Consider the following 27,598-nt stretch of genomic DNA (forward strand, 5'->3'; position numbering starts at 1 on the left):
CAATATTCTTAGTCATACGCCTCATAGTAACATCGGAGACTGAAGAGTTTTTGATCTTTGACTCTACATGAGATAAGATTAAAAGAATAAGGATTTTTTAACTCGATTACAGCAGTCAGGCAGCTGTGTCATTAAGTTGCGTGTTCACAGGCCGATCTATACGGAAGAAAACCCGACAGGTGGGGAACATCCCTGCCTTAGAAAAGCTATAAAATCAGCTTCTGATTAAGTCATTTTTTTTTTTTTTCACCATTGCCTGATTAAGTTCCTTCGGAAACATGGCGAAATCATTCGGCTGCAATCGTCTCCTCTAAAACGACATTTCGGATCCACCACTGGTAATATTAGCATCCATATAAAAAGAGAGTATGAAATCGCTCCGAGTTCAGTTTCAATTGGAAACAGAACTCTAGTAAGTTAGCCGGTCGTGCTGCTGTTTATATTATGTTATTGCTCTGATAAATTCAGAAGGAACCGGGTTTAGAACAAGGCCAAAGATGACAGAATGAGTTCTATGCTAAAGGTCAAAGAGCAAACCTTAATGTTAAAATTAAAAAAAAAAAAAAATGATCCAATTTTCTAACGAATAAATGCTACTACGTTCTAATAATTTAAGTACTGATTCTCAAACACTTTGCTAAATCCCACCACCGTCACTAAACGACAATATTAATAAAATATTATTAAAAAAGGGTGGAAAAATTTTACTACTACGTTAGTATCAGTCTTGGACATTTATTTACTTTTTTCTCTAACACTCCCCTTTTCCCAAACCGATTTTTTTCCTATTCTTTTTTTTTTTCTTTTCATCTAATTCTTTCGCTCTTTCTTCCTTTGAAGAAACCATTCCTGAGCAGCGCGCTGTAGGAATAAATTCATGCGATTCTTGTGTTCAGCTGTTCGGAAGCTGACACTGATCGTTGCGAGTGGGAAAGCAGCCGTGAGAATGCGAAGCACCAGCGGCAGAGAGCGACACACACACACACATGAAGTTCGCAAGATGGAAATGCACGATTTCCTACCTATCACAGCCGACACGAAAGAGAGAGAGAGATTCCATCTCTTACGGAAGCTGCCTGCATGTACTGGCGGCTGCCCAGATAAATGTGGCCTCAATGAATTCTTTAAGAAAGTTCCGAAAACGCGTGTTTTACACGGCCATAGCCCTGCCAGAGAATTTATTGATCCGTGGGGCTGTAGTTGGACTTGTGACACCGGCAGCCTGTTCCATTTCGAGGGCAGAGGTAAGACGGTAAAAACAAACGGTTGAAAATAAGGGCCGTTTCTCTGCACAGGCCTAAATAAAAGAAGCATCGGCTCCAAACTTGTGTCAGCTTTATTCAGATTTTTATCTCGGGATTACCGTTACGTACAGAGTCCGAGAGCTGAAGAAAATGATTGGATTTGGAAGGCTGCTACCTACGTTCATATTTCATGTGTAAAGCAGAGTCTAACAGAAGAATGATCGTAGATTAGGAAGTTCGCGTGAAGAATACGTGAATCTGACAAAAGAAAGACCCTTCGGTGCAGCGGATTAACATAAGCAGAAGTCACGTGACTTGTGCTCCGGAGGGAGGATTTTTGTTTTCTTTAACTTCCTCTTAAATGCACAAAAGCAAGCTCACTCTCTGTCCTGCGTTTCAATGCGTAATCTCGCCAAGAGATTTCCCCCCCCCCCTACGTTCTTGGGAATAAAATATCTCATGAAGATTCATTCGCTTATTTCACAAGACTATCTGACAGCGCCGTTACATTGAATAAAAAAAAAGTCTTAAAAATAATAGACTTGTATATTTTATTCTAATCATTATCAGGGGTCGACATATGCATAACCTATTGGCCCAATATCTCTCTTCCAATTTTGAATGTTCCAAACCGTAAACAGAAGTTGTACAAAAACATTAACTATGCTGCATCATGGTTGCAAGAGTTTTTTTGTTTTTTTTTAATAAAAATATTCAGTTTTGTCCAGCCTGCAGATATACTCGCCATGGGCAAGTGTATTTGTCGAGCTCTGATTATTATTATTCAGTCTTTGAAGAGGAACTTAAAACTTATTATAATAAAACAGTACGCGTAGCTTGGTTGGCCGAATTCCTTTAGATTATAGATGATTTTCATCGTCCGGTATGAGATTGGAACTGTGAAACGTGAAAATGTTGCTAGATTATCTAGCCCTTAAAATTGAGCCCGGTAGCAGGTTTAGGATTATCACTACAGAAACCTTCAACAAATAAAACTTACAACACCTTCACATGCTCATCACGTGTGAAGGTGTTGTAAGCGCATAAGAACATGAAGAAGAATACTGTCAAATGACAATGGAAGGGTGATCTTTTTCTTCCTTAAGCGAATTTAAGGCAAGCTAGAATGGAGAGAGAGCATTCACTTTGCTACTAAAACAGATTTCAAATTCCACTGTGAGGAGTTTAGAACAAAATTCTTAGATTATGTAATTCTTAGCCCAATTACAGTATAAATGCGGTGTAGCATATCTTTCTTAATATTTTCTAGACTGTCATAAAAAGAAAATATATGGTCTGGTCTCTTTCTCAGTCATATTTTTTCTTCTTCCATTTATTTTATATTCACAGCCTATCTCTATAGGTGGCTAGTATCCCATAAAAATGAGTGCATTTGTACGGGTTTTTTATGTTATTTATTTATTTTTCTAATAAATAGATTGTAACTGTTTATTTTTAAGAATCATTGTGTGATTATGATTAAAAATTCATCGCTCAAAAAAAAAAAAACAGGTTTAAATTTTTCTTTTGCACGAAGCACTAGATTTATATAAACATAAGTGGAATTTTTCTGTAATGCTCCACACACTCACACCTTTTTCAGTTTTCACTAGTTCTATCGATGTAATATTATCAATTAATTAAACTTCATATATTTTCTTCATTCCTAATCAAATCTAGAATCAAATCAAACAAAAGAGACAGCATGTAGCACAATAATGACCAAAAAAAATGCATGCGTTGCGACGCAGGATCAGATAATTTCCAGAAAGATGAGTCGTGGAAAAGACCAGGAGGACGTATTTGTTAGAGGTGTTATCGTAACATGATATATTGCAGGTTGTGACATCCGGAACAGCTATTAATGGCAACCAGAACCTGTCCTCAATTGAAATGTGGCGTAACAAAATCGCACAGCGGGTCTTGCAAAAGCCAAACGAAAGACCAGAGAACAGATAGCTGCTGGACCAATGACCAACTGAAAAAAAAAAAAAAAAAAACTCGTAAGAGGATATCGTGGCCATACAGATGTTCACAAGCTCAAGCTCTCTCTGCTATCATATCCATGCAACAACTGTTATGGATGAAAGAAAAAGGGAAAGCAATGAACCTTGAAATAGTGGCAGAGGGTACTGTAGAGAGATGAGTCGCGCTACACAGTGGGCGCATTCAATGAAGGCGAGTGTAGTTTATGTGCACGGAAAACGTTTCCGGGAAAGCATGCATTGTGTCCACAGTGAGGTTTGATGGGGACAGCATTATGACACGAGGCTGTTCTACGTGATGCGGTTTACACCCATCGTCACATAGTATATAATTCTGCTTTACCTGCATTAAGAGAGAGAGTTTTTTTTTTTTTCTTTAACAGAAAGATTCCCATTGTATCAGTACGATAACGTCTCCTGTCATGACCATAATAGAGTAAGGTAGAATTGAGGAGTTTTTTTCATTTTTGGATGGTGCTTGAAGCGATGCAGGAAAAAGAAATTGGAATAGTCACAGGATTTGGGGACAAACGTCGGTTAACAGCAGAAAACTTGATTACAACGAAGTAAGATTCGTACGAGGTGTTTCAGAGATCGTCAAAGCATCTGACCTACGTAAATCAACTACTGACATACATTGACTATTTCGGAATAAGTCTTGAGTTCAGTAAAATATCTTTTCGATTGTTAACAGATATCAGCAGTCATTTGATATAATTGGTTACATTATGTCGAAATGAAACCGTAATTTTTAATCAACAAATATAAGCAAAGAAAAAAATTAAATATGGATCGTCCGTAAATTAGGTAATGCCTTTAAGGATGGTTCTGATAGTTTTAAGGAAGATGTAAAAATGTTATATAACAAAAAAAAGTTTAAAAAAAACGAAAAACAAGTCACATTTTTTATATTTAATTCAATATTTAATACAATGTGAACTCAGTAATTAACTGGACAAACAAACTCCGGTTGTTAATAATAAAATTAATAAACAGACAAATACTTTTAATTATCTTGGATGCGAAATATCACATGAAGGAGAAAAAGGATGTTAAATTGAAAGCAAAGCTTCAAAATCTTTGCTGGTTATAGCAATCTTAATCTTGTACAAAAGAAACGCGCTTAAAAATATACAATAATTAGCGGTGCGTAATTAGCAGCGAAATTTAGGCAATAAATAAACAAGAAAAACACAAAAAAAATAATAAAAACAAGTGAAATGATATTCATGAGAAGAACTGCAAAATACACAATACTAGCCTAAAAAGGGGTGAAGATGTTTAAAAAAAAAACTAAAAATATAATCAACACAAGAAAAACTACACAAAAATGAATAAAATTCGACAGAGCATGTAAATTAAAGTGGCCAATACTCGATATCCTAAACCATTAATACAATACAAACTAAATGGGAAGAGAAGGTAGACCTTCTCAAAACAGGTTGTTAGATAAATAAAAAAATAAAAAATAAAATCATGAGAACAGATCATGAGGTCTATATCCGTATTTAACGTTAGGATGATGGTGACAATATATGAATCATAAAAAAAAGAGAAAAAAAAAACATCTATAATACAATTAACACTGACAATAAACATGGCATATTTCAACTCACTAGCAAGTCTTAAATTTCCCATATGTTTTCCTAAAATCTAAAAATTAAAACTACATGCACCACTGCAAGAAGAGGTAAGAAGAATTATTATATACTTTAATAATTTTAACAATTTTAGTGTATAATAATAATATGCTAACCAAACTATATTATATAATTTTTTGTTATTACTTTTATTTTTCATAAAAAAATAATAAATTTGATAATTGTATTATTAAAGCAATCTCTCTCTCTCTTTTATTAATAACTGCCCTCAGTTATTAATAAACGTTTTACTACTTCTCGAGAAAAAATGTGTTGCCCGGGAAATAGTGATGTTACTCACTACGAAAACAAAGTAGCTGTCAAATCTTAAACTGACAACTTCCGTTTTGGGGCACATCCTCTCTTCCAGCAACCAAGTTTTGATTGGCTCTAGGGCTGAGAATTTTTGATGGTCCATCTAATCCTTCGGATTCCCCAACCCCCTACTAAGGACTGTGAAATTTCAGAATATTCAGAACTGTATTTGAAGTCTCTGGAAGCAAGTAGTTGCACACGAAATAAAAAATACCAACTGCTAAAACGGTGGAAGAGAAGAATAATGAAACAAAAAAAAAGGTAAATTAGGTAAGTGATTTTTTTTAAAAAGGTAGCACTAACACAATACTTAATATTTACAAAATATTAGAACGTGAAGTAAATATGTAACTACACAGCTATCTTCTAGTATAATAATTTTTATATTCAACGGCTTTAGTAAAAAAAAAAAAAAAAAAGTTGTTCAAGAACAACTACTTTGACTTATACGGAAGTTATTTCTGTGTTATTTTTATGAGATGAATCAGCTGCAGTGATCAAACAGCCATTAAGTACATGGACTATCTTGGGATAGTAAATAAAATTTCCGTCATCCATTGATTATCAGTCTTTATTATTACAATCTCGTAATCAAAAAAACTCATTATGTTAAAATCTTCGCATTCACCTCAACTTAAGATATTCTAGTCCCATAGCAGATTACGTAAAAATAAGTGCTCTGTTCGGAAAATAAAGGGGGGGGGGAAATAAAGGGGGTTGAACAAGAACAAGATGTCATTCAACTTGTCCCCCCCCAAAGGAAAAAAACACACCCACCCACCCCCGCAATGCAAGTAATTCCTTTAAAATCAATTCGGTAACTACTCGTCATCAACTTGTAGCCCTTCGTTTCTTCCCCCCTCCCCAAACTGCAGTTTAGAAGTCTGCAATCTATTCTGGCAACAAAATATTAATTTAGATCATCAATGAATTCTTTTCCAGCGCTTCTCGTTTTTTCGAAATCCAGGCAACCAAGTTTAGCTGCAGAAATCTAAATGTAGCATGATCAACATCTTACAACATAGTTGTGGTGTGATTAACAGGGCAAGCACTTCCTTGTCTATGCTATTTATTGCTGCAACCCCGTATTGTCTTAAATCCTCTCCCCCCCCCATTACCCCTAAAGTCTGGTGCTGCTGCTGCCCCACTTCTTATGGTATAACTTCGACAAAATTACGCAACCTTTCTGTCTGCATTTGAAATATAATACACCCACGCTTAACAGCAGTGAATTCTCATATAACCCTGTACATTACCCATCATCCTCGAAACTGTTCAAATCTTGCAGAATCAAATCATTTTCACCCCTTATTATGTTTCACTAGCTTTGCACCCACATCAAACAATTGAATGTCACTATTTACATAATTAATACCATTTATAATATCCTAAGTTAAAGTACGTCACTTGGGGGGGGGGGGAGACAGCACCCAATGCACAACTTGCTGACACCTATTAGACGAATAATGTTCTATCCAAGCTATTCCCATGTTGTGCATTTTTTTTTTTTTTTTAATTCTGGCAGGTTACTAGTTCACATAATGGCAATGTATCAGAAGCTTTCACAAAATCCAAAAATACCACAGAGTATATATTTCCTTTATCAAAGTCCGCTACTATCTTAGATCAAATGGATTTATGCAGTCCAATACGGCATTGATAAGTTTTTCACTTACAATACAGATGTTAACATTTTGGGAATAACATCAATTTTAATTCACGTTACTTCGGGAACTAAAACCGAGATCAGCTTGCAAAGCCAAAATTGATTTGATACACCCGAACCAATAAAACTGATATCCATTGTGTAAACTGTTCCTTTGATCTCGCTTTGGATAAAACGAATATTTCAGAACAGAAAAATTTTAAACCTGATTAATTAAACATCCTATTTGAAAAAAGGAAATACTTCTTGTATCTTTCCAACTTTTTTTTTTTTTTAATTTCCTTCGTCAAGGCATTTTAGCATCTGAAAACTATTTTCAGACGAAGCTAGAAAAGAGAAAAGAATGTGGTTTTACTTTGGAAGGTACAACTATACATGAATATTGTATGAAAGTTAATTTCATCAGAAAGAGACAAGCACGCTCTTCAAAAAAAAAATAAAATAAAAATACTACCAATGGCATGGGGAGAATAGGGGGGACGGGAGTGAAAAGGAAAGATCTCTGCATGTTTGTGAACGCTCGGCGCACAGCAGCGTTAGTTCCTCCCACTAGCCTTACTGCTGGCTAAACAAGTAGAAGTATGGACGCCCTTATTAACAACCCAGCAATCTTGCCGAGGGCTATTGATTTTCTTCGTGCCTATCTGTCTGTCATGCTCTCCTGTTTCTGGAGGCTGACAACCCCCGCGAGATGCATAATTGATTAATGCACGTGTATGTGTGTGTGTGTGTGTGCGTGCGAGAGAGAGAGAGAGCTTAGGCAGATGTCGAAGAATGTGTTTAGAAGTAGAAGTTACAGCAGCTGCATCGTCTTCCATTCTCCCCACTAGTTTTCTGTACCGAACAAGTAGCTGCTGTAAGATGGGTTATCAATATAGAAACAAAAGGGTTAGAATTATCGTAAACTTGGGGTTTACTCTTAGTGACATAACTTGTTTAAAAAAAATAAATAAATTTTAAAAAAACGTGTAGCTTAATTTTAAATGAAATATGATGACACCCTTATCAGTAATGTCAATCCAACTCTGCTTTACCGAGAATGATTTATATACCTCTATTGGGGAGAAGGAAATGAGGGAGGAGCAGGCAGATCTGATATGTAGATTTTATATATATGAATACGGTTACTGCCTGAAGAGGAAATATCAGATTCCGGTATGGGGAAATATGAAATATTCCCCTGATACACCCCTCTAGATTCACTACTACTACTTGGCAATCATGAGAGTATTATGCAAAATACTCTTATCCAATTTTACAAAGAACTATGTTTAACTTCCCCACTACGATAACTTGCTTGGGAAAAATGCAAATAAGATACCAATCTTGTATTAGCTCCTATTTACAAATGTCAAACTTACCTCGGAAACTTCATTAATATTAAAAAGCTTAAACCGGTTTACTAGCATAATTATGCATCAATTACTTGTATTGATAATTGCATATCCAGAGACAAGAGAAGCTTCAGAATATGCAATACAACTATAAATTTGAAAAATGTTAAGAGTATTTTCACCAAAATGAAAATACTGGATACACTTAAGTAGTAATAAATATAAGCAGTGGGAGGGTAGTCTCAGCAGGTTCTGATTGGTTATTTAAATTATTTATTACATCAAAGTAACTGACTATAAAATGAGTATATTTATTCCTGTAAGTTTCGCGTGTATGAGGCTGGCTAAACTACTTTAGCTGAAATACAATTGCTTCTAAATTATGCGAAATTAGTGAGTTCGGCACGATTATTTTATTTACGGGTGAAGAAACTATTGGTTCGCTATGAAGCCATTGCATTACATATATTAATTGGGGGGGGGGAGTTTCTGGCCAGTTTGCCTCTTTTCTAGGATGAAAAGCCCTATTTTCCGGGGGAAAGAGACCCTTCTACCTTCATATGAGACCCAGGTAACTCACCTTCAGTTGAAAATCCTTATAAATATTATTTTAGTCATGGACGGGTTCAAACCCAAGTCCTTTCAACCAAACGGTATCGTTGTTATCGATTGAGCGAAATTGGGAAATAAAATATTAGGAATGATACTGAGACAGGGCTCTTCGGGATGATTTAAATAGGCCTGAAAGTTTGACGAATGAGTGCAGATTTCATTTGAATGTAGCTGAGTGTAATCTTTTAAATTTTGGAATCTGCAGATGGAAAGTTTTGAATGAAACTATGGTGGAGGAAGCAAGGAAGCTTGAAGTGACAGCGAAGAGAATTGAAGTTCAGAGGAAATACCTGAAACGTGGTACTGCAATAACGTGAGAGACTAACCAGCAGACATGTGGTAGTTCCGCTGTATAAGGTCTTGCTGATTAAATCACGTCACATCTGGACTGCTGTGCACAAATTTGATTACCCGGATTTCGAGAGGAAAAAACTTTGGGGAGGGGGGGGAAGTATACTCTCGTACAATCACAAAGATTAGATCTGATTGGAAGCGTGTAAGCTGCACACTTTGGTAGACAGAAAAGGATAGATGTTGGGGTGATTTTCCAAAGGTGAGAAAAAGAGGAAAGGGACAGAAAAAAAAAAAAAAGGGAGCGGGTTCCCTGGAAGCTGTGAGGCGAAGGAGTAAGTGGTCATTTTTTTACATGGCGAGTGTTGGGTGCATAACATGCACTGCTATAAAGTGATGAGCGCTCAGATGGTAAAATAATAACAATACGTGTTTTTGTATACTATGACAGAACAGAACGCACGTCTTTCTAACCTAAGGAAAATTATGGGGGGGGGGGTAGAAATATATCTACTATTTAATTTAACGATATATGGTAGCTATTAAAACATAGATATTGCCGGATGTCGCTTCGTGTAAAACCATCCATAAACGCCTACTGCCACTAATTTTTATTTATTGGTGTGGGGATCCCCACCCCCTGTTCCCCCCTTAGGACTGGTTGAGCCCCCCCCCCCCCTAATGAGGGATTGTGTGTTCACGGGGCCGGTTTGCCTGCTTGCAGGATGGAAAACCCCAGATAAACTGGGGAGGGGGGGATCCTTCTGCCCGAGACCGACTAACTTGGCTATGGCTGAGAAAGATCCTTAAGCTCCTCACGTCGTCGACTGGAATCGAACCCAGGACACTCCTTCCCGAGGCATATGGTTGCGAAGCGCACAGCCACTAAGCTGACCGCGCGGACACTGCCCCTAATGAGAAGTACGAGTAACTAGTAGAAGGAATAGTAACCAGAACAAATCTAAAGACAGGTTGGTTTTTCCTGTCTCATTCTTTAAACTAATGATATTAACGTAAGACACCAGAACAAATGAAAAGATCTATATTTATGATTAGTGTTAAAGCTTAATTTAATTTTTAGAGGATATTATGGTTAATTCTCTGTAGTTTCTGTCCAATGTGTGTTCCTCGGAGGGTTTGCCTGTTTTGCAGTGAAAAACTATCATCTTTGTACGAGACAGGAACTTATGCAAGAACGCAAAGAACTATGAATTCCTCACCCTCTACAGGAGGGGATCTAACCCAAAAATACCTATCATTTTACAAATGCACACTATTTCGGAATATATTAAAAAAAAAAAAAACGGGTATTTTCTTTAACACTGTTCGCTGTATTCAGAAGTGGATAACATGGGAAATACGTTTTTGTCTAAAACTCAAAAATACCTTAGAGAAAACGGGAGTTTTGTGTATTTAAGCAAATTTCTGTTTTAATGAGCAAACAGGGTTTGTTACAACTGAGCTAACAAAAACTTCAGTTTGCGAGAAAGATTCTGTTGACAGAAAGCCTAACTACTCAAAAGATACATAAACAATGCAAAAAATGTTTCCATTTTAATGATATTAGAAGCAGAACTCTTTTTTTTTTTTTTTGTTCTTGTAGTTTAAATATTTTCTGGTACACCTATCTACGATGTCGTGTCGTACGCCATCTTTTGCAATCCCACGAGTATGCTTCATCAAACACAGGATAGCGTTTTCCACCGATAGCTTCTTTCTTCTAGAAAGAGCGGAGCTTCATCGACTTTTGCGACTTGCTGCATAGTCTACAAGAAGTGCTGCAAAGTCTCCTCTAGGTGCATGAGCATCGGAAGAGTTTATCAATAAAACACTGCCAAATAGTTGCCAAGGAAACTGCTGCGGTTCAATTACTTGCTTGCTCTGCCCTCTTTTTTTTATTTTTTTATTTTTTGATACTTTTCCGGTTTGAGGCAATGCATCAAAATCCCAAGTGTATTCTATATACACAAAAGTGCATTTCGAATTTATCGTCTAGTCGTAGAAATTTTTTTTTGCTTTAAATTCCAATAGAAACTTTCTTTGAAATGGATTATATCAACGTCGTAGTGCTGGTTACTAATGCAAGGAAACTTGCCGTAAAGATATAGTTTAATCTTAGCTGATATACCGTGATCTATAATAGAAATCACAACCATATTCAACACAAATGATAGAGCTTGTAAAAGGCTGGAATATTAGTTTTTTTTTTTTTTTTTGTAAATTAAGTTTTTAAAAAAATTAACAGAGTTATAAAATACTTTTGCTTATTAGCGCAAGTGATTAAAATTTCATACAAGAAAGATTCACTTGACTTACGAAAGGAAATAAATTTCACAGATACGGTACTACAAATAAACTTGACATCATCCTAAAAGAATCATTAAATATTAATTCAGCGCGAGCAAAACTGCACGTTAACGGTTGCTAAGGAAACCCATACTCGGTTCTCGATTTGTGATAATTACATTTCGAATTTACTTATAGTAATCAATGTTTCCTTATTTTGTATTTAATTTTGTTTCATTAGTTTTCGTTCGGTACATTGTTTGCCTGGAAAGCATCATTTATTATTAACTTTTTTTTTGCACGAACGTGGATATAATTGAGGCTAAGCTAGTTAACGATCAGATAAAACGTTACGGTGACAAACTGCTTATCTCACAAAAAGAAAAACAGATAAACAGCATTGGTTGATAATGATAGCTAAAAATGCGGAATTATTAAATACGTTTAAATCAGAAAAGTGTTTTTACCATATTACCTTTGCAAATTCTTCGTACATACCAGAAAAGTAACCAATGTTATTAAGTAGGAAGGCTTTTAATCAATTCACTGAAGCGGTAATTCAATAAATTAAATTCGGGTTTCGTACGCTATTTCTTAACAAACATATCTAGTATGTAAAAGGCTTTTTAGGCGGTATGACAGACAAACTTTGACCCCAGTTAATTCAGCCTTGTTTGAAAAGACATAGAAAAATATCTTTAAATCATTTCCGTATCTTTCCAATCAGGTGATGCTTGTGGATCAACTTAAAGTGTTAGTTTCTCAAAATTAAAAAAATAATAATAAAATTTATGCTTTTAACTTCATGTAATATGAGTCATTTTAAACACTTCCTGGAAAGTAAAAGAATGTAAATGCCTTGGAGCAATATATTAATTGCAACATCATCAGATAATAACAATCTCCGCATTTAAGGTAAATCACTGTATCTTAGAGGAAAACACGTATACAAACTTTCAATTTTAAAATTACAATTTCCTTAATAATTATATTGGTTATCTTCTTGCAACTAGACAAATAAAAAAAAAATTAATTTTCGATACAGAAATGGAAAGACGCAGCGGAAGTTGGATGCACTAATAATATAGCCCTACGAGGTAATTTCCATAATTTTTACTTTGAGTCCCTCACCTTCTAAAGTTCCAGATGACAAAAATTTAACTTGCAAAATTCTGTTGCTGCTGGCGTGCTCTTTGGGCTCTTCAAAGTCCGGGCCTTTTGCTAAATTTCATCACATTCAACATGAACACAAGTAAACCATGCTCTAGAGACCAAACTTTTTTTTTTTTTTTTTTCAAGCAACATTAGTCCCCTGATATGTAAGTGGTGATCTCGTAACGGAATGATAGCGATCATGTATTACTAAAAACATCCACAAACATCAGACATTATGAGATTCAAAGCCTAAAAGTGAAGAACAGGTACGATAAGCACTTGGCAAACCCGCTCTCACATTACATGCTAATCTTAAACTCTTTTTCTCAGTGCTTTAAGAAGGAATTTTAAGCCACTTGGACAACCGCTATGAACATTAACAGATTCTCGTTGCTATGCAGGCATTCGCTTAGTTCGTGTTCTCATAAGCCGAAAAAACCTGATAAAAGTTTCTCGCAATCTAAACGGGATTCAAACTAGGCATTAAAAATGGCTGCGTCGTTCGCGCCACTCCGCCAAAGAGATGCTGCGTGAGGGGGAAATCACCTAAATGTTATGTTTTTCGTTGATCAACGTATGAAAACTAAGATGCTCGTATTCGATAGGAAGCTTTATTATTACTATACATATATAGGGAAATTCATTGTGAAATGATATTTTACTCAGAGCAAACTCCGGGTTGTCTTAGCTAAGTCAGGCTATTTATTTTATTGAATTTGACTTCATTTTTAGCATAGAAATATAAATTTATTTAACTTGGGTATAAAACCAATGGAGGGTGTATTTAGTATTACTAGATCCAGTGAACAACAACATCATTACGTGCTTCATAAGAACCGTAAAGTTTAATAAATAGGACGATAATAAAGAAGGAATACTTCATTTTAATTTATCCAAATATAGCTAACAAAAACTTTTCAAGCCGATGTTGGCTGCTGAGAGCGAACGCCAATCTCTCCGTCCTTTCCTAGAGAATGGCTGGTCGATGTAGCATTCTTCACGGTGCTACAGAAAGCTCCTGAAGTCTTTGGTGGCGATCGATTTTGTAATTATCTCCTTCCTCATCTGGCAAGACGGAAGAGTGCAGTTAAAAAGGATAAAGGCAAGATGCATGTCTGCTGCCAGTCGCCGGGAGCTGTGCCATCATTATCAGCGGCCCAGGACTCGTAATCTCGATCCCAACGAGCAGGACTGAACAAAAAAAATGTCCTTCATTAGTGGGTTTGCTATGGAAGAACTTCGAAGAATTCCTTTATCCGAGAAGAGGATGAGAAAGATAAAGGAGAAGCGAGACATGCAAAATCAGAGTTTTCACGGTATAGAATAACTTTGACTCATATTCAACACACAATAAAGACAATTCGGTATATACAATATATAATACTGGAGCAGTATTAATCGTATACAGTAATTTGAATATAGTTTTCCATTTACGATAATCGAAAGAATAATTATTCATGATTCAAATACATATACGTGATGCCGAAAATAAATATAAAAAAATAAATAAATAAAATAAAAAGCAATTGCTATGGATGGATATTTTTGTCCGGTACTAAAATGCTTGGTTTGGTAAACTTGGGTTTTTATCACGGAAGAGAACTTTTTACGAGCATTATGACTAACTTCCTTTTTTTCCGGGTATTCTTAGCTGATAAGAGCTGCTAGATCGGATAGATGTTTTCCGGGCACTGCAGTATATAGAACTTTCCTCGCTTTCAATGCTGATGTGAAGGTGCTTTTAAGTGTAAAACCTCAATTCATGCGGATTTTCCTGGCCTTTTTACATGTAAAACATTCTCTGCAGGCATATCGATGCTAAACGTATTGGCATGCGTGTGAGAGAGAGAGAGAGAGAGAGAGAGAGAGAGAGAGAGAGAGAGAGAGAGAGAGAGAGAGTAAGGAATGATACATTGATACGATTGTCCGCTAGATAAAACTTCACCTTAGACATGAAAAATCACATAAAAGAGGACGAGAAATGTGGAATTCATTCCGCTACCTTCTCCAGAAAGAGGGGGAAAAAAATCGAAGTTAGCGGTCGTTGTAAGTCTGCAGTGGTGAAACGCACACATATATCGATTACGTTTTCGACTGTGTGTGCGTGCGTGTGTGTGTGTTTATCACGTAACCAACTCACAGTGTACTCGGCGATCGAATTTTATCTTATGCTTTGCTCCTGACAAGAAGTTTTCTTCAGTTTTGTACTTACACGACTTTCTAGTCAGTTAAGAGAAGGGGAAAAGAACTGAGGAACTAAAAATTAAACCAACTTATTCATCAAACAATAAATAATTGTTTTTGTCTTTGATAAATTATATTTAGTAATTAAAATTTGCTTTACGAAGACATGTTTCCATTATTGTAGCATTCATTACGCTTGATTCATAAGATGCAATTTAAAAATAAAACTATGTAGCTACTTAATGTTTTCAACAAAAAACAAAACTTACTTTGAATGCAGTTTTAGTTCTTGATCTCCATTTCACATAGAATGTCAAAGCCATTGAACCATTTGGAATACAAACATTTCTCGTTTTATCTAAGGAAATTTATCGTCTGCTCCTTAGCATAATTATTTAATGCGTTGATGACGCTGCAGTCAACGTCCGGTAAATGTCTAGTAGCAAAATCCGGAAAAACACAATAATAATAAATATACATCTTAAATTTCATATATAGAAATATTGCGAGGTACAGAAATGAAAGATTTTGTGACATTATAGATTATTACTCAATGGAATATGAAATTGAAAAACAAGCAGTGATTGCCATTACAAGAGAATAAAACTTAAACAACAAAAAAAAGCATTAAATGAGTATATTTAACATAACATAACTGCTCCTTACACAGCATAATTATTTAATGCGTTGATGGCGCTGCAGTCAATGTCCGGTACATGTCTAGTAGCAAAATCCGTAAAACACAATAATAATAAATATACATCTTATATTACATATATAGAAATATTGCGAGGTACAGAAATGAAAGATTTTAACATTATAGATTGCTCAATGGAATATGAACTTGAAAAGCAATTAACAGTGATTGCAATTACGACAAGAGAATAAAACTTAAAACAATAAAAAACATTAAATGAGTATACTTAACATAACGTTATGAACATAATAAAATGTGTATGTTTTATAGTGTAAGAATATGGTTATTCCTCCACAGAGGCACATGACTAATCGCAGATCATTCCAATAACACATTCATCTACCTCGCAAATGCAATTTTGTGTAATTACGTTAATTCACTGAGAGTTTATCCAATTTATCTTCTGCTGAAAAGACTGCACAAGATTCGAACCTAGGTCTTTCCAATCAATGTGTGTGTACGACGTAGAGTTTATATCCAATGTCCGTTAACTTGGAAAATTGACAGGTCCTAAAGAAACTTTGTTAGCATTCCCTGAAGAAACGCCAAGTTACTTACAGCAACTGATTGCTCAATAGTTCTTGAGGCGTATCGCTGAAGAAGAAAGCAATTGAAAGCTAGACAGCGGCTACAGGGAGGGACGGAAGAGGTAAAATATTCGCGTTCGCTGCATTGATCCCTGTACAGCAAAGCAAATATTGCAGCGCCGAGAACACGATTAAGTTCCCCCCCCCCACACACACACACTTTTTTTAACGTTAAAATCGATATTGGCATGTATATGCATTGCCGTCTTGGGTGTCTCAGAGAAGCAAGCTGTTTTATTAGTCGATACTTTGGTCTTACTGCCGTCAGTTAAGATTGCAAGTGAACGAAGCGGAATACTATCTGCTTCAAAATTTCGGGAAGTTGTCTCTCTGTTTGACTTTCATTCTTTTTTTTTTGGGAAACAGCGGCAGAACACTCTTTTGCCTCCGTGACGCGAATTGCAACCTTTCGTGAGGTCTCGCTGCAACCCCCCCCCCCTTCACCGTTGCATACGCTACCTACCTAGGCTGGAAATTGCTGGCAGAAAAATCAATTATGAGTCGCGTGGCACGCTTGGGAGACTGTTAGAGATTATTGAACGGTGTTTTCTATTTTTTAACGGAAAGGCCTAGCTGGAATTGCGCCATAGAGAGGGTATATAAAAATACTCAGTACACGCTTTGCAATGGGCGGCATCCTTGTGTCGGTTCCGTACCATTTAATGGGGAAGGTATTTTTATTCTTCTTCCGTGCAATGAATGACGAAAGAAGTAATTTGCGAGAGGAACAAAATAAAATATGAAGAGAAAATGGAAGGGTGCAATAAATAGCATATAAGACAGGAAAATATGGCTAAATGTATTTTTTTAGATGTGATGCTCCTAAGTTCGTCTGCTGTTTCAACTATAAATGGTTCCAATGGCCGAATAAAAACCTTGTGTCTTTTATAATAACCGATCAAGCATAAACCTTATGCACCACTCTGCAGTGAGTGCCATACACACTAAGTACTTACTATGCGATTATTCCGGCTACTGCCTTAATGGGAATTTTCCCTTCAGAACTTTTTTTTTTAATCTACTGTCTTTACAACCACTTGAGGATAGTTTTTTTGCCTCTGACATACAGATAAGCTATCTTTAAAGTAGTAACGGGATGCCAATTACTGATAGCATATCTATTGTTATCAGAAATGCGAAAACAAAACATTCTGAAGCAGCTGCCCAAAATTTCGAGCAGTTAAGTCAAAGAGAGTTCAACGCCATTTAAAGCTCTTGTTCCATAAATTCCCTTCTGTCTTTTTTTTTTTTTTTGTGATAGAAGCCAGGTGAGATTCTTCTTTCTTATGCCGAAATAATTGAAATATTGAAACAGTTTTGACTTCCAGGTTTGCAAGCACCGAAAAAAATGTATAGCCACATAAATTTTAACATGTTTTCCGCGGTGAGACACCGTAAAAACGAATAATAAAATCGCTGGGATGTATGGTAATTGGCAAAGTCACTTCTGTACAAAAAATAATTTACCTTATTAAAATATGCGAATATGAAATTATTTAAATTATTTGGATATCGGACTGTGTATTTCTTGAGAGGTGGAAGAAGCAGAATTGGGACGCTTTGTGTCCGTTACGCAATACTTTGAAAAAAATAAATAAATAAAAAATAAAAAAAAATATATATATCCCAATTATTATCAAAAGAAAATGACATGAAATTAATGATTAGCACTAATCTGTTTGCACTGTATTGAAGATTGTGAACAATGCAATCCGACACTTCATATTCAAGGAAATAAAAATAGAAATAAGAAATAAAAAACAAACAAAAAAGCACTTAAAAATACAACAAAAAAACACACCAAAAATTTCTTCAATACATATGAAGAAACTTTACGTATACATCAAAGTATTTTAAGGGCTTTGCATTTCTCTAAAGTATATTTGAATACTTCATGCCTCCATTTTCTCTTCACTATTTTGTTTTACGATTTCTGCTCCTGTTTTGATTTTTAAATTTGTTTACGTTTTTCCATTTGCAGCAGACGAGAATAGCTATTAATTATTTACATCATTCTTGAATGATTTATCTGACTGAGCTAGTGATTTATATTTGGAAATGACACATAAAACGAACACAGACACACTGACTGTCAAATCCATCCTTCTAAACCGGGAAGGGGGAAAAAAAAAATTAAATCTGACGCTCTGTTGTTGACTACCTACAAATTTCTTTACTCACTCAACTACCATCGGGGGTTTTTAATGATTCACTCTTTTCATGAAGAATTCATTGCATTTGCCCTCGAGAGTATATGCTTTTATACTCTAGTCGTCTTCCGGTTTACATAATCTAATATTCAGCTGTGACAGTAAGGACAGCTTGCAGGTACTAAAACCGAATAAATGAGGTACATCTATAATAGAATGGCCATCCATCATGCGTTTTACGTAGACAGCGTGACTGAAGGAACTACCGTGAAAATGGTGTAGAATATACTTTGCACGATATGTCATGATCCGTGAGTCCTCGCAGCTGTGGCCGCCTTGTGTAAATATTCCTGTAAGGCATAATAGTGGCAACTGCTTTCAGAGTAACAGCACATCACCATATTCATAAAAATTATGCCTACTATCTAGTGACTCAACTATAAAAAAAAAAAAAAAGACAATTATTCTGTGTTTTATGATAAATATACCCATTGTTGAGGAAGAGGCTCCATATATTTTTTTCAAATTTTATATAATGTCATTCTCCATCCCGTCATAAAGTGTCATATAAGATAAATAAATAAAAAATAAATCCGGTATCGCCTCTCCCCCCCCAAAAAAAAATGGCGAAGGCGAGGACATTTAGCCGTAACTAAATTTTGAAAATAGGTGGGCATCCAATAACAGATAACTATGCTATGAATGATTTTTAATTGGCATCCGAACAGGATGACAGACAACTGTTGTTATCACGTAATCCTCAACCCCAACACCACCGTATATTATTGTCTGAAATAGTCGATTTTCTGAATCAAAACCCAGAGTTCCGAGAGAAAAAAACCTACTTATCCATGCCATCGATCAACTAACTCGGGAACTGGTAGAAGAGGTTTAGAGAAAAGTCCCTCATTGACAACCAAAATCGAACTTATAACGTTTTTCTTCAGAAGACCTAGCGCTATGGATGGCAACGTCATGTTCCAAAAGTATCCAGAGTCTCGGTAGCTCAGTTGGTATCGTTTCATTTTCCCTTTGGTTAGGAAGTGTCGGGTTCGAATTCTCACCTTAGTACCCCAATCTTTATAAGGGCTTTTCACCAAAAGGTGAGTTATCCAGTCTCATTCGTAGATGAAGGATTATTCGCCTAGAAACTTGATTTTTTTTTTCATTACACAAACCAGCCGGAAGAACATCCACATCAAACAGACATAACATAATGGCCTCAAAGTCTTATTTGCTTCGACCTTAATTAGAAACAAGTACTCAAAAATATCCAAATAGAATGTATATGCCGTTTTCAGAGTGCTAGTTATTATGTCAGCAAAACATAAGTTTAGCAAATGCAGCGAGCGATGCCGTCTGATGTGGTCAACTAACCAATACAACTAAACTTGCTTAGTTTCGTTCTAAAAATAACGTACGCAAGTAGAAACATGTTTAGATGAGTTTTGTTTTATAATTGGCAATGTGACTATTAAAACATTATGGAGACGCTACTACGAGATATACAGAAGTGTTTGATTGGTTCCGGTTGCGTAACTACTCATACTATGAAATGCAAGAGTGCATCCAAGAGATTAGGTGAGCCCAACGAAGGCTCAAGGGATTCATAAAAAATTCTCCAAGTGTCTAGGGACATCCAACAAAAGCTTGTTGGCGGGATAAGTTACGCAGGGTCGTAGTTACGTCACCGACTCCGTCGATTTAAAAAAGATTAAAAACTTTGATCGAAAGTGATCTGTTCTCTGTACGTTAACGTCAAGAAATGACGAAATTGTGGAAAACGTACACAATTTAATTCGAAAAAAAAGGAAAAGAAATTGAAGATTAGCTACAAGCAAGATAGCTGAAGAGGTTGGAATTCCCACAGGTTCGTATGACTGAGTTTTAACCGAAGATCTGAACGATTGAAGGATGTTTTAACAAACATCGTGTGAACTTTACTAGCAGAAGCAACCTGAAAAGAGAACATCGCAAAAATACAACTCTATATTTGTGGATCTACCTTCACGGGAATATTCCGCTCCTTCCACGAGGCTAAAAAATATTTGAAAGGCTATAAATTTGGAGAGATTGAAAATATTCAAGAAACATGGTTTGCCGCACAAGGAGTTTGAAAATTTAGGGATCGTCTATAAATATTAAGATGACACTGAATTTTTAAAATTTTCTCTACATATTTCTGAAATGCATACTGTTTTTCAGACTTCATTGAAAAATGTAATGCAAATATAATTGTTTTCATTTTTCAACGGCTACATTTGAAAAAGGAATATAAAATATTGAGTTAAGCGATTCGAGCAGGTGTCAAATTGTATCCGTTTGCAAAGTATATTTCACTTCTTTCAAATCGGCAGATGGCTCTTACGAAATTTCAAAAAAGAGAAAGGAAAACTGCAAAACTCTATATTTCCACAATTAATACTAGTAGTTAAGAGAGACCATTGAATACTCAGTTCTGGAGAGTTGAAACTGTAGATGATGCTGACCAACCAAATACTTTAAACGAAGAAGCAATACTATTATAATAATTATATGAGATTATAATAATATGATAATGTAATATAATATAATATAATGTATATTTCTTATGAAATTGTTAATGGTATAACCCCCCTCTCTCTCTCTCTCTCTCTCTCTCTCTCTCAATGAGTCATTGACTCCAGAAGAGAATTTAATATAATAAGTCCTATTTTCGATTTAAATAACAAACAAATCTATAACTTTCTTTTGGAAATGCAGATCCTGAAGCAGGCAACAGAAAGTGTCTAAAATTAGATTACGAACAATATGAAAATCTACGAGAGTTCTGGAAGGAAATATTTTACCTATAAAAGGAAAAAAAATGAATGAAAAAAAGTCTACGAACTCCTGCACAGTTAAGTCTTGTAGATACTGTCTGAATAAGCCCAGTCGTTCGAAGGAGCCTTAGTTTTGGCTTGTTTCCAAGGTAAGCTCGAGTTATTTGGAACCACAATTTAAAAGAAAGGAAATGATTTATCTCAAAGGAACTTTTTTGGGTTTTTTTTTCTTCCTTTTCATGAGTTCTTAATGACAGAGTTTAATAATCAACCTATTTTGTGCAAAGTTTAGCGTAGTTGAATTTCAGTAGTTGGTGAATAAGGTTTTCTTTTATTCACCACAGTATTTAATGATTGATGATCGTGTAAGGAGATTTACGTAACTCACCATCTACTTCTTGATGATCAAAGTACTAAGTTTGTATTATGTACTTCTTTTATTTCGTAAGATTATGAGGAAATATTGCCAAAGTAGTACTTTTGGCAATATTCCAATGAATGCTTTTTTTTTATATATATATAAAGCAACTGTCATAAGCTTCAATGGCATATCACTTGAAAGGTAGATCTCGTTCCATGTTACTTTAAGAAAAAAAAATTATTGAAGTAAGTTTTGTAGTCAGAGAAAAGATGAAAAGATTACAGTACTTACAACAAAAGCTTTTAAAGTGTATAAACTCAACTGAAGATATCTTATTCATTTTCAATCAACTTTGTTACCGTGTATTAAATACAAACACGTTGTGTGAAGAGCCTAGTAGAGTACTTAAAACTTAAAAGTACTTAGAACATGTGTGCCTCAGGCACGGAGAATACAAGGCTTTGTACAACCGCAAGCATCTATAACACAGCCCCCAGTTTCGGTGTTTTTTCCCTCCACCCTCTTTACCTTCTCTCCCCCACCTCGGCTCTCTCTCTCAGGCCACCTTCTATATGAAAGTCTCTACTTTAAATTACACCGGCTGAAATAAAATAGCGTTTACCGAGAATCTGGTCTATCTTCTGCAACCAACTTTTCCTCTTTTAGTTTTCAGAATAGAGAGCCGTTGCTAGGATACCTCCCTCCTTATCAGGAACACGAGTGATCTTCATCATCCAAGAGCCATCGGATGTGGCAGCTATTGATTTTTGCATTAGGCCATTGGAGGTTAGAGTGGAGGAGCTTGCAGCAACGGATGACACCGCTGCCGCCAGAGCGGCGGAGCAGAACAGATTGCAGTAGCAGTATGGAAGAGGCGGGGGGGGGGTTGAGGGAGGAAGAGAGAGAGGTAAGTGTAGGAAAATGAAAAGTTAGAGTTTGGCTAATGTAGAATCGGATGTCAGACAGGTGAAGATAGAGATGTACGGCAGATCGGCTTTGAAAGCGGTGCACGTAATTTGCTCGGCGAGCACAACTCTGTTTCACCTTAAAGGTAGAAAGGGCAGGACGTTATCGACACTATTTACCAACACATCGCACAATAGTGTCGAACAGGGATCAGTTGTCGCGTAATATAAAAAATATACTTCACTTCAATTTTAGTAAAAAAAAAAAAAAAAAAGATAGCTTATGTTTGTAAAAGAAAAACAACAACAAAAAAAGCATTTATTATACAAGATTTTCTTTAAATTCTTTTTTTTTTTTTTAGCTTTAAAAATGTCAAAGAATTTTAATTCAGTCTCATTTCATTGCTGTTCAGCCAGTTTCGATGATTATCATATTAAAATAGAGGAAATCTTCTAACTATAAGAGAATTATAATACGGGGGGAAAATATAATTAACTGATGGAATCATTCGTAAACAATATTACGTAACCATAAAAAAAAATACACTGCGACTGTTATTTGCATACAGTGCGCTAATGATAATACTCAAATGCCACAGTTTGTTATCCTCACCTCCCAATTTCGAGAATAGTGACTCGAACATGTAATCTCGATGGTTCTTCAAACTAATCCGTAACTGCTCTTTTATGGTACGTAAGCACTTTCAAAAGAAATATAGCGGCTATTAATTTCTTTCAGTTTTTGCGAACTGATAGCTGTAGCCATTTCAGTAACACGAAGAAACGTGCTATTTAGGCGCCCCCTGCACATTTTTGCATCTGGGTCGAGTATTATTAATTAAATATCTCCTTCAACTAAAGAATACGTTTTTGTTTTTACTTTTTAATCAGATATTGTTTCTTCAAAAAATAATAATGAAATAAAATAAATAAAAAATACAGTAATGAAGATTAACACAAAAATTTATAACAATTTTTTTATCTTTTTATAACAAAAATAGTTTTGTTTTTCATATAATTTTGTATAAATTGTGGAACTCTAGATTTTGCTGCGCTTAGGACGCATATATTGGCTGTATTTTGTAGAACCTGAGCTTCCAGCATTGCTGCGCTCTGAGTGTGTATCCTGTTCATTAAATTCTAATTACGGCGCTAGTCGTAGCATTTAATATAATTCTTAAATACGTATCCAGATTTGTCGTTAATCAGCCTCCCATAGATGAGTACAATGAGAGCTGGATAAACTTTTTTTTTTAATGCAGACTAACCTGTTACGTGGAAATTACATCAACTACAAGGAGTGTTAATTTAACATCAGATCAAGCAACTGAATTGCGATTTTTCCGATGCTATACGACCAACAAATGTTACCAAACATAAAATATTGCACATGCATTTGTGCACTTCATAGATGATTTAAGGGATATCTGTTTTTATGAAGCGTGTATTTCCCCAGCCCTAAAACGTAATTTAAGCTCTGCGACCTCGCATGTATGGGATTGATATTTAAATATCTCGTAATCTCCAACATCCCAACAATTAATGCAGATTTGAGCAAAGATCGGTACGTTGGTGTTTTCGGAACTTTTGTACTGAATATGGCTGCTAATTAAAAATTATTTTGGAACTACGTGACAGTACAGAAGACTGTCATATGTTCATGTGGCAACGTTGCTAATGTAGCAATTTTCTTGCTAGATCTAGCTGATTTTTTTTTACCGCGTAAAATTGCTGACTAGTGATTCAGTGAGAACGCAGCATCTTACAAGATTCTTTAAGGGATATTTAACAGTATTTTTATTTTCATAAATCTTCACATCTGCCAGTTCTTTTCACTGCAATGATTGATTGGCTATATATCTCAATGAAACCTTCGAAATCTCAGAAGAGGTTAAATGGTCGTCAGACATTTGAAGGTTTTGGAACCTCATGAAACAGTTAGTGACTAAAAAAGGAAGTTCTCTATTTACTTAATAAAAAAAAAAAAAAAAAACTAACATTATCAACGGGTTTGCATTTCAGAAATAAATTTAGTGTGAGTCAGTGGTCTGCGGGTGAAAAGAAAATGTTTTAAAAAAACAGATCAGTTACAATTAAACTTTTTAATCTCGAGTAGAAAATGAATTTCTCGGAAAGCTGCCCTTAAGTTTAATCATTCCACTTTATTTTCAAAGATTAAGAAACAAGCATGCTTCTTTTTGTCTACATAAAAGACAAAATCCATCCCTGGTCTCTTCAAGGAGTTTCGAGTATCACTGGTTCAGTTTAAATTATTATGGACAGATTGGTTATCTGCAGGGGTAAGACGAGAATAATACACCAATCGCATTCGCTCGTAAACATGGAAAGCTTTGCCAACGATGGTTTGATTAGTGATCATGAATTAAATGACTCTTTAACCATATAGTTCTTAAAAGGTTGAAAAGTTATTGAAGGAATCATGTGAAGCGCTCTTACATCAACCGATTGTAATTATAGTAATCCTGTAATTTCATAAGTTTATCTCATCAAATAAATTCACATATTCCACCACATGTATTTAAACGTTTCTATAAGGGTTATTTATTCCTGTCCCATTGCCTTAATCCGTTGAAAAATGGATTAAGAAATGGCTGTCCATCGGTAGATTCTATCGACAGAGCCATAACGCATCATCATCAGTTGTAAGTGTTTGGGCCAGAACACCCTCGGTTTACAAGGAAGGGATGCGGCCTACAGACTAGTCAGCATCACAAGTAATGGTGACTTGCATTGTGCTGAGTTAGGAGCGATTATGAAGTAGACAGTAAGTTGCTGTATGGAGTAACAATGATACACTCTTCAAATCAAATGATGTGTTTGGATACAGAAAATATTATTGTATCGTTATTTGCACAATTTATAATTATATAGTTAATTATATCATAACTTACCATCAATAAGTGACATACTAGTATAGTTCGCCCACCGTTTGTAGATCTCTCCTTGGCATTTTGCCAAGAATAGTCGATTCATGCTGAAGGGGAGAAAGAAATGAAGGATGTACGAATTGGTCGTCAACATGCGAAATCACGTGCTTTCTTGTCTGTCGCTGTACTAGTACTAGCTTGATTTTTGTTGTCGTTTTTTGCTTTTTTTTTTTTTTTTTTTTTTTATTAATTTGTATGATGGATCCAGTACAGTCAACAAGTTCTGTTGTTAAACGTTTCAATAACTCTTGCAAAAGAATATTGAATAATGTGCTGACATTTTGCGAAAAAGAATCGTCTCCTTGTTCCCCTTTCTCAAGTCATAAAACGTGCAAGTGCAATTGCGGGCGTATCGGGGTCGACTGTTAAAAGAATTCGTAGGGAATCAAAAGGTGAAGGTAAGCCAAATTTTAAATCTTCTAAAAAAAAAAAAGCGCCAGAGAAAGAAAACCATCGAAACCGTAGCTTTGAATGATTTTGATGTAGACGTTATAAGAAGAACTATTCACGAATTTTACGTGGTCGAGAAAAGAGTGCCAACTGTTCCGAAATTGATTCCTGTGCTTAAGGAAAAAATTAATTTTCCTTAGAAAAGAGAAACTTTAAGGAAAATACTTCATGAAATCGGATTTTGTTTTAAAAAGTCCCAGAATGAAAGGAAACTTATCATGGAGCGAAGTGACATTGTTTTATCTAGAACGCAGTATTTGAGAGCAATAAGACGTTTCAGGGAGGGGGGAAAAACCGATTTTGTATCTAGATGAAACTTGGATTGATAGTAATTTAAATTATGGAAAATGTTGGCAGTCTAAAGAAGAATGTGGAGTGCTACAAACCGGAAATGCCTCGTAGCGCATAATAATTTTGTGTGCGGGTGGAGAAATGGTTTTTCTTACCGAATTCAAACTTACTATACAAAGCCAATTATCATAGGCAAATGAATTCTACGATCTTCGAAAAGTGGGCAGAAGAAAAACTGATTCCAAACATTCCTAAAAATGCTGTTGTTATAAGTGATAACGCTTCATATCACTCTATTCGATCAAACAAAGTTCCAAATTGGTCTAATAAGAAGCAAGTTCTTATGGATTGGATCTCTGCAAATAACATTTCTCATTCCCCAGATATGCGAAAAATTGAATTGCTTAATTTGGTCAAAAGAAACTCGCCCACAACTAAACTATTTAAATTCGACACGATGCTCAAAGAGCATGGATTTCTAGCTTTGAGGCTACCACCATATCATTGCGATATTAATACTATTGAGTATGTTTGGGCAGAGGTGAAAAGTTTGATTCGCCATCGCAACGTAACTGGAGATATTGAAGGTCGAAACTTTTTAAGCTTTTCGAACAGGCGATTGAAAGTACAGTATTACAGTTCAAAACTGGGGAAAATATTGCTTTCATGTCACCTCATTGGAAAAGATGTATTGGGACAGAGACGGAATTATCGAAGAATTATGCGAACCTTTGGTGATCAGTTTAAGTGAAAGTGATGGCGATTCGGACACCGATTCAGATTAAAAGGATTTGATAATGGTATTTTTTCCAACCTTTTTTTGCATGGGTTTGTTAAAAGAGTCACAACAAGTCATAAATAATTAATCGGTTTAGGACATTAAAGTGTCTCAGTTCTCTCAACTGTAAGTTTAGAATATCTAAGTTCATTTGAAAAAAATTCTGTTTTTCTGTATAATTCTTTTTATTTTATAGAAAACTTTCTTAAAAATAAACTTAGTTAAATTTTTGTTTTATGCTATACCCTTTTTAATTTTGTTAATACTCTACGTACATTTTTCCAACTGTTATACAAACAAAATAGTTACACTTTAAAAAATACAATGTTCGTAAAAGAAAAGCTAAATTTTCCGACCTGTAATAATAAACAAACACATCCCAGAAGAACAGATTGATTACCGCTATTATCGGAATGGAATCTCCTTTTTCTGACATGCGCAGAAGTGTCGAGGGACCTCTAATCGGTGGGCGAACTATAGTGTTCTGGCGTAGGGAATGGTTTTTCTGATTTGGACTGCAATCCCTTGAAAAGACCAAGAAGAATGAACGCTAAAACGTTCATCCAGGAGAATTCTATGATGTGAAGATTTTAGAGAGCCTCTGTAGCTCGGTTGGTATAGACGAAGCTCTTTGGTCGGAAAGACCTGGGTTCGATTCTCGTCCATGACGTGAGGATACTTTATCTGGTCTCTTTCGACTAAAGGTGAGTTAGACGGTCTCATACGGAGGTAGAGGGTTTTTTGTCACCCGGAAACTCAGGTTTTTTGTCCCTCAGAACAGGCAAACCGGTCTCGTATATACACATGGATCTACAGTAAAAAATATATTATTATTATTACATAACACCTCCAGGGAGTCCAAAGACTCATCGAGGGAGGGCATCTACACAAGTTTCCATCTCCACCAACCACAACTAT

The 27,598-nt window shown here is 35.6% G+C and overlaps 1 protein-coding gene across 2 annotated transcripts in view; it reads right to left on the reverse strand.

Annotated features, from left to right (window-relative positions):
• The window catches only part of LOC150092988 (nuclear receptor 2C2-associated protein), a 142,911-nt gene that overhangs the window by 89,630 nt on the left and 25,683 nt on the right, over positions 1 to 27,598 (reverse strand). The window contains exons 1-2 of one of the 2 annotated variants that reach the window (XM_090414121.1): positions 22,827 to 22,945; positions 14,982 to 15,148 (exon numbers count right to left, since the gene is read on the reverse strand). The gene's annotated coding sequence lies outside the window, so the exon portion shown is untranslated. Of the gene's footprint in view, positions 1 to 14,981; positions 15,149 to 22,826; positions 22,946 to 27,598 lie in introns of those variants that run through there. The other variant, XM_090414120.1, reaches the window with a different exon arrangement.

This window comes from Typopeltis vanoorti, chromosome 24 (assembly GCF_054136105.1).
Source record: "Typopeltis vanoorti isolate ZY-2024b chromosome 24, IOZ_Tvanoo_1.0, whole genome shotgun sequence".
NCBI classification, from domain to species: domain Eukaryota; kingdom Metazoa; phylum Arthropoda; class Arachnida; order Uropygi; family Thelyphonidae; genus Typopeltis; species Typopeltis vanoorti.